General features: G+C 41.3%; 1 pseudogene; it reads left to right on the forward strand.

Annotated features, from left to right (window-relative positions):
- The first annotated feature begins 718 nt into the window (after positions 1–718).
- On the forward strand, positions 719–6364 carry LOC143654915 (adhesion G protein-coupled receptor A3-like; annotated as a pseudogene).
- Positions 6365–8056: the final 1692 nt, after the last annotated feature.

Genomic DNA, 8056 nt, shown 5'->3' on the forward strand with positions numbered 1-8056 from the left:
GTTTTTGTTGTTGTTGGTATGTGCAGGCTTGGGGAACCCCGCCTCCTGCATGACAGGCGAGAATTCTGACACCACCGGGCCCCAAACTTCTTTAATATGAGAAATAAACTTCCAATGTGCTTAAAACTACTGTTATTTAGGGTTTTCTGTCCCTAGCAGTCGTTTGTGAAATGTTTAACAATAATCTCTTCAGATTTTTCTTTTTTCAAAATCCATTGTGTATTAGAATATAGACAATTTAAGAATTTACATGGAGGCCAACAAAAATAATAAAGGCTATTCAGAAATCATACTTTGAAAGGGGAAGGGCCTTGGCTAATTAAGGATATCAATCAGAAAATCAATAGATATATTCCAATAAATGAATATGCTAACTTTAATTGTGCTATTTAAGACATTCTTCTAAAGATCTCCAACATATATAAATTTGGTCTTCTTCCCTTATCAGCAGGTCCAAGGGATTTATGTACTTGAATGTAATCTGTAAATTGTTCTTCTTTTGGCAGTTTCACTTTTCAATGACAAATACAACTGGCCGTAGAGCAGCGCTGGAACCTGTCCGGCCGCGACCCAGCAGCTCCCCGGGGGCGGAGATCGCGTGTAACTCACAAAGGGGCGGGTCTGCGCCAAGAAGCGCGAGTCCAGTGGCCGCCAGGAGGCTCCGGGAGCCGCCGGACCGCACCGTGACCCCGCCTGCTGGGCGCCTGGGAGGCCTACTTGGGCCGCGCGCGCAGCTTTGGCCCAAGGAGCGGCCCGGAAGCAGCAGGACGGCGCTGCTCGCGCAGCTGGGAGGCGGTGGTGGCTCCAGGGACCAGATGGTGTGCGGCCGCCCGGAGCTTGCGGAGGTCCGGCACCCCGACATTCTGCCCAACTGCACAGTCATCCTGATTCTGAGTAATAATAAAATACTGGAGCTGAAGAATGGTTCATTTTTAGGGTTAAGTCTCCTAGAAAGATTGAACCTGACAACCCAACAGGATGTCTAAATAAAGACATATTTAGAAGATTTATTAATCTGATTAGGTTAAATCTTCCAGGGACTTTTTCTTTATTTTCTCAAGGAAACTTTGACTATCTTGGCTCATTATAGTCTTTAGAATTTCGGACTATCTTTTATGTGGTTATAAGATATTGTGCATTCATTCTTGGAGAAAGGAAAGAAAAATCACTGTGTGGGACACCAGGTGTGCTAACCCTAAGTCACTGCAGGCCCAGTGAGTCACAGGTGTGAAGCAGGAGCTGATGACATGTGATCCTCTCCTTGAATTACCATCTTTTGATATGTCTCCATCTCCTTGTCAAGCTGAATTCGAAGGCCTTCCATCCACTGCTTGGCTTCCTTTATTGATTAGGACATGCAAGTGTTGTGGTATCAGGATGGGCGAATGCGTGAAACTGAGGAATCACAAGGTACTTTAGTTGAAAAGAACACAATTCACAGCTGCTTGCTGATTGCAAGTGCCCTAACCATTTCTATCATTCACGCTGGTTCTATTGGAAACTGGGGCTGTCACATCCAGACCAAATGCAGGAACAAAATGAGGACTGTCGATGTTGTGATATTAGAAAGGTCTGCACAGTACTGCCCTCTGGAGAGGGTGATCAACAACAAAGGGGATTTCAGTTAGCCCAGCACATTGGCAGGCATTACTGCGAATCTGCAATGTGCTCAGAACAATCACGGTAGTGGGATAGATCCCAGAAACCCACAGGGTGAGAAGAAGCTTGGCACAGATGTGATAGAGGTGGCTTCTAAGCAGACGATGATTATTCTCTCTGCCAGTATGCAAATGATGTCACTAGAGTTCTTTATATGTTTAATAGATGCCCCTCAGTCTTACCAATGCTGTGGCAACAGCTCAGCAATTATTGGCTTACACCATGCAAGCACCCAACTTATCTGACAAAATGGATGTTATATTTGTGGCTAAAATGATAGAAAGGTTTGGCGGATTTACCAAAGAGGAAAAATCAAAAGAGCTAGAGATGTTGTGGTTAATATTGTAGGTAACATCATGTTGGCTGATGCATGTGTCTTGAGGCTGGCACAGAGGGAAGCTAAAGCCTGAAGTAGAATCTTTCAGTGTCTATAGCAAACCACTACATACCGACTAGCAAATGGATCTCATATTTATTCAACGTATGTGCCCAATATTACCCTGGAAGCTTATGTCATCAAGGCTACAGGTTTTACTGGGAAGGCCTGTACCATGTTCTAGAAAGTGGCAGCCCCTGACTGTACTGGATTTTCTGATTATGGGAGGTGGGATCCAAATGGAAACCTAGATAAATAGTAGAGCTTTAAGTGCAGTGTTTCAAATACATTTTCAAGTCTGGCACTGAGGAATATTATTGTGGTGGCTGCTATTCAGCTTCCTCCTTCCCATTTCTTACCAAAGCAAAAATAGAGAAGTCAGACCAACTGATGACTCTCTTTACAAGCTTCAACTTATTGCATTCTGCAATGGGAAGCTTTTACCAGCAACTGAAAATTCAGCAAATCTGGTTGATGATGGAAAATGACAGACGGTGGTTACCCTTGTGACTCACCAAAATAGATGGTATGAATGCAGATACCCAACCAATCCCTGTGAATATGATACTGTGTTGAATCACACACTGAGCAGACGCCAATGCAGCCCAATGGGATTTTTTTTTTTTTTAGGTGCTAAAACTTGGTTTCAAAATTGAATTAAAAAAATATATTTGCAAACATAAAATTTAGGATGAAAAAAATGCTCATTTAAAAACATGTAATAACAATATTTGCAAACATACATGGATGGTATAAATCCATACCATTAAAAATGCTAATGATGCAGTACTATGCTCATGGAACAAAAACCTTGCTGTAATTTGAGAGCTTCTCAGCCCCACATTTGAGGGAGCTGAGAAATCTAGTACACTGAAAGTCATGAAAGCCACGTGGACAAAGCAGTAATTCAGAATAAAAAACCAGTTAGGACATATTAGAAAACACATTTCTTAAGGAATCATACAGGTAAAAGGGAAATATAATTTTGAATTTTCCCCACTGTGCTGGTTTGAAATGATGTATGTATCCTAGAAAAGCCATGTTTTAATCCTAATGCCATTTTGTAAAAGCAGCTGTTTCTTCTAATCCCTGTTCAGTATTGTGTGTTAATTAGATCATCTCCCTGGAGATGTGATTTAATCAAGAGTGGCTGTTAAACTGGATTAGGTAGAGGCATGTCTCCACCCATTTGGGTGGGTCTTGATTAGTTTCTGGAGTCCTTTAAAGAGGAAACATTTTGGAGAATGAAGGAGATTCAGAGAGAGCAGAGAATGCTGCAGCACCACGAAGCAGAGACTCTACCAGCCAGCGACCTTTGGAGATGAAGAAGGAAAATGTCTCCTGGGGAGATTCATGAAACCTGAAGCCAGGAGAGAAAGCTAGCAGATGACACCGTGTTCGCCATGTGCCCTTCCAGCCAAGAGAGAAGCCCTGACTGTGTTCGCCATGTGCCTTCTCATTTGAGAGAGAAACCCTGAACTTCATCGGCCTTCTTGAACCAAGGTATCTTTCCTTAGATGCCTTTGATTGGACATTTCTTTAGACTTGTTTTAATCGGGACATTTTCTCAGCCTTAGAACTGTAAACTAGCAACTCATTAAATTGCCCTTTTTAAAAGCCATTCTGTTTCTGGTATATTGCGTTTTGGCAGCTAGCAAAGTAGAATACCCACTTCAATGTGAATGATATTGTATCTTAGCATTTTTAATGAAGATGTTAAATACAGAATCGAGTGAAACATTGCACACATTTGTACTGTTGAATTTGCTGAAATAAAAACAGCTTCCTCAAGGCTCTAGTCCACTCAGGAAAATGTTCTCAAGTATGGCTTTTAGAAAGCTCAGTGTAAGTCGCTTTACTTTCTTCAGATCTTGAGATTTTAGACACTTGAAAACAAGGGCATTATTGGTTCCAAAAGGTACTTTGAATACAAGTAAAAAATCCAAAGGATGGCAAGAAACATGTGTTCAACAGCATGTGTGCAGCAAGAATGCAAGAGACATCCCTGTGATTCCTCAGTTTGCTTCATTCACACGGACTGAAACCACTCATACCTCTGTCATCACTCATTCCTCTCTATTTCCATGTTTTAAATCACAGTATGACTGATTTTGTTTTTGAAGAATTTAGGTACCTTCAGAAATTTCACATTGCATTATTAGTAATACAATGACAGTTGCAGCCTCTATTACAACAATGAAAAAATTTCAAGCTACATTCTTTGAAGAGGAGAGTAATAAAGCTGCATGGTTTAAAATATTTAAGTAGTAGAAGATTTGATGGGGTCTATAAATTTTATAGGAAAACATAGGCCAGAAAAAAAAACAAATGCTTGATATGCAAAATCTGTTCAGTGTATTCTAAACTAAAGCTGTGCATCTTCTGGCCAGACAGGATCCAGGTCAATTTAAGTTCTTAATCACCACCCCCCAGGATGGCTACTCATAAGCTTTGAAGGTAAGCTGTGGGTACTCCACATACAAACAATGTGAAATGCATCTGATACGCCAATGTAATTTTGATTTGCTGAATGGTCAAGGCTGCTGAACATCAGAGAGATGCACTAAACTCTATTCGAGTGAAAATAACACTGTGATTCAGTGCTACTCCCTTAGTAACTATGTAGTTTTAATGGATTTGTGGGTCCTGAATTTACATGCAGGCAGCTCTTGTCTTGTCTCCTGTTGTTCAAATTACCACTGTGATTCTCCTTTACTCTTGGCAGTCATTGTCAGTTACATATACCATCTCAGTTTGATTAGAATCAGTCTTAAGAGCTGGCACATGATTATGAATTTCTGTGTTCATATTTACCTGACCTGCGTGGTTTTTGTGAGAGGCATAACTCAATGAAAAATGTGAACGTCTGCCAAGCAGTTGGGATAATTCTTCACTACTTCACCCTTGCAACAGCACTATGGGTGGGAGTGGCAGTTCTAAATATCTATAAGAAAGTCACTAAAAATGCTCAAAGGTGCTAGCATCCTGATGAGCCTCCACTTCTACCCAGACCAATGCTCAGGTTTTACCTGATGGTTGGTGGTATTCCTACCGTAGTTGTAGCATAACAAGCAGCAGCCAACATCAAGAATTACTGCAGTTGGCCAAATGCACCCTATGGCTGACAGCATGAGAACCCTCCTTGGGCGCCTTCTCTGGGCCCTACTAGCTTCACCACTTTCATAAACTGCATAAGCTTTCTAAGCATATTTATTCAGTTGAAATGATATCCAAATGCAAATATGAGCTTAAAGAGCACACTGAGGAACAACAAAGACTGGCAGTCAGTTGAAGGGTGAAATAAATAATGAAGATTCAATGTCTTTGTCCCTGATTTCTAATATCAGCATTGGATGAGCACACTTTTCATTCTCAACTCTTGGGGGCCAGCCTCACTTTGTTCCTTATTTGTCACTTTGTGGCTATTTGGGGCCTTGGCTGTTTCTTTGTATTACCCTCTGGACCTGATTTTTAGCTTCTTTTTTTGAGCTCCATGTTTAAATACAGTGTGTTCACCATGGTTCACCAATGTGTTAATAGGGAGGATGTGAGACCTGCTTAGGTCTTGATTTGCTGCTCAGGATGGAGCTCGTATTCATTCCAAGTCAACATCTGGCCTCCTAATAGCAGTGGGAAGAATGGGGAGCCCCCAAGTGTACCAACAGCAGTGCGGAATCTTTATGCACAAAAAATGCTTTAAGCTTTAAAAATTCCTCTCAAGGATGCAACTTAACAAATTCGCAAGCTGCTGCAGCTCAGTGGTTTTTCAATTCTCTACCTTTGAACTCCATACCTCAGCTTGATAATAACTTGACAGAACAGTCAATGGACAATGATATTAAAATGCATGTGGCAACCTTGTAGAAGTTCAATTTTGAATAAATGTGCACCCAGCTCACCATCATAAAAACAGAAGCAGACACACAGTCCTTAGCGAATATGCCTGTGATGCCTCAGAATCAAAGTGTGGAAGGAAATGTACAGAATGGCTTGCCTGGCAATAACAAAGGGCATTGAAGGAGCTGAAGAGCTTATTTAGCATATAGAGAGAGGCAGTACAATCCACCCTAACAAGATAGCAGTAATGTTTTTAGCATACTTTCTAAAAGCAAATTTAAAGGCTTGTTTCAACTAATAGTGAAAAAAAAAAAAAGATGCATTAAGGAAGCAAATTGCAGTGGATCTTGAAAGTCAGCAGAAGTCTTATGGCCTCAGTGTGGCCATTCAGAATGGACCAAGTAAAAGCAAGGGCAGGAGGGACCCTTGCTTGGTATGGATAGCACCGGTAATATTAGGAATGGGTTATGGAAACCCAAAACTCTTGTGTAGCATTGGTGGGCTTTCTCAACAAGACATTCATAGAAATCGATATTCACATTCTTTTGAGCTATGAATACTTAAAAGCAAACTGTTTACAGCTGCCTTAGGAAGTCAAACAAATTTTGAATTTGGAGTGAGTTTGGGATTAAAAAAAAATTACAATAGAATATTGTAAATATCTCAAAGGCATTAACTTCAATCCCCTGAATTCAACAACAAAAATTCTGGGCTACCAGCGTCCAAAATAGCTTATAACATAAGATCAGTATTGTACATTCAGCTAAAAAAGTGACCACAGATTTACCTCCTCTCTTTATTCCTTTTCATCCACCTCCCGTTTCTTAATAATCTTGGGATATGCTTCCCAAATTCTTATTTAGAGAGCATGTAGACATTAGTTAATGTTTTAGTTTGCTAAAGCTTCCAGAATGCAACACACTAGAGATGAATAGGCTTTTAATAAGGGGATTTGTTAAATGAAAAATTTATAGTTCTTCAGAGAAAAGGCAGCCAGCTTTCATCTGAGTTTCTCTGCCACATGGGAAGGCACACAGCAACTAAGTCTGCTGGCCTTCTCTCCTGATTTCTAGATTCCAACAGCTTTTCCTGGGGTAATTTCTTTTTGTATTTCCAAACGTCTGTGCTAAGCTGTGACTGCTGAGATGAGGTATGCTAAGCTGCTGTATTATCCTCAGACCTCTCTCTTTTAAGCCTCCAACTGATTAAATTAAACCTCATTCATTGTGACAGTCACTCCCCTTAGCCAACCACAAATGTAATCAGCCATAGATTACAGAAACAGCAATGTGGGCATTATCACTTGGCCAAGTTGACACCTGAACCTAACTACATGTCCACCCCTTGTCAACTTGGCAACTAATATCGGTCCCAAATACAATGCAGTAAATCTTTCCATATACAAAATACATTTATTTCATCATATCACAAAAGCCTTAAAGTGTTTTTTCAGTAACAATACAAATACCATACAAAGTTAAAACCAGTACAGAATCTCAACAAAGTCAGCTACAAGCATGTTCTGTTCTAAGGCAAAAATTCTTTTCTGGCTCTGGACCTGTGAAACTCAGAACAAGTTGATGCCAATATACAAAGGACGGAAGTTATAAGATACATGTTGTCATCATCATATGGAGAAATCGAAAGGAACACAGGGGTCACCAGACCCAAATAATTCAGAAAACCTGCAGAGCAAACTCCATTGGATTCCAAATCCTGGGAGTCATTTATTGTTGGGGCCTTAGAAAGTACCAGTCTCATACTTTCCAAAGGCTGACACAATGGCTTCGCACTCTTCAAACACTGGGGTAGTTGCAATATTGGGGGACATTGGGGAGACCACCTTTTCTTGGCTCCACCCTCTCCAAGCTTTGGGGCAGTACCTGGATCTCAACCATATTCAGGGCACATGCTCAACCCCTCCAGGACAATGGGGTGGCAGCCAGACTCCCCCCAATCCCTGGTTTATGCATTCCACCCTCTCCAATGCCTGGGGTGACACTGCTCTTTCTGAGCAATGAAGCAGAAGGCCCACCCTCTGCTCCTGGGGCAAACTCACCCTTTCCACGTAGGTGGGGGTCCACTCTCCTGGCCTGAGGTTTCTTGGCTTCAGACCTTAGCTTCCATGGTTCTCTCTCTGCAAAGTCCAATTTGTCCCTTTTCTGTCCCTTTTTGTCCAGACTG

Source organism: Tamandua tetradactyla, chromosome 14 (genome assembly GCF_023851605.1).
Source record: "Tamandua tetradactyla isolate mTamTet1 chromosome 14, mTamTet1.pri, whole genome shotgun sequence".
Classification (NCBI taxonomy): Eukaryota; Metazoa; Chordata; class Mammalia; order Pilosa; family Myrmecophagidae; genus Tamandua; species Tamandua tetradactyla.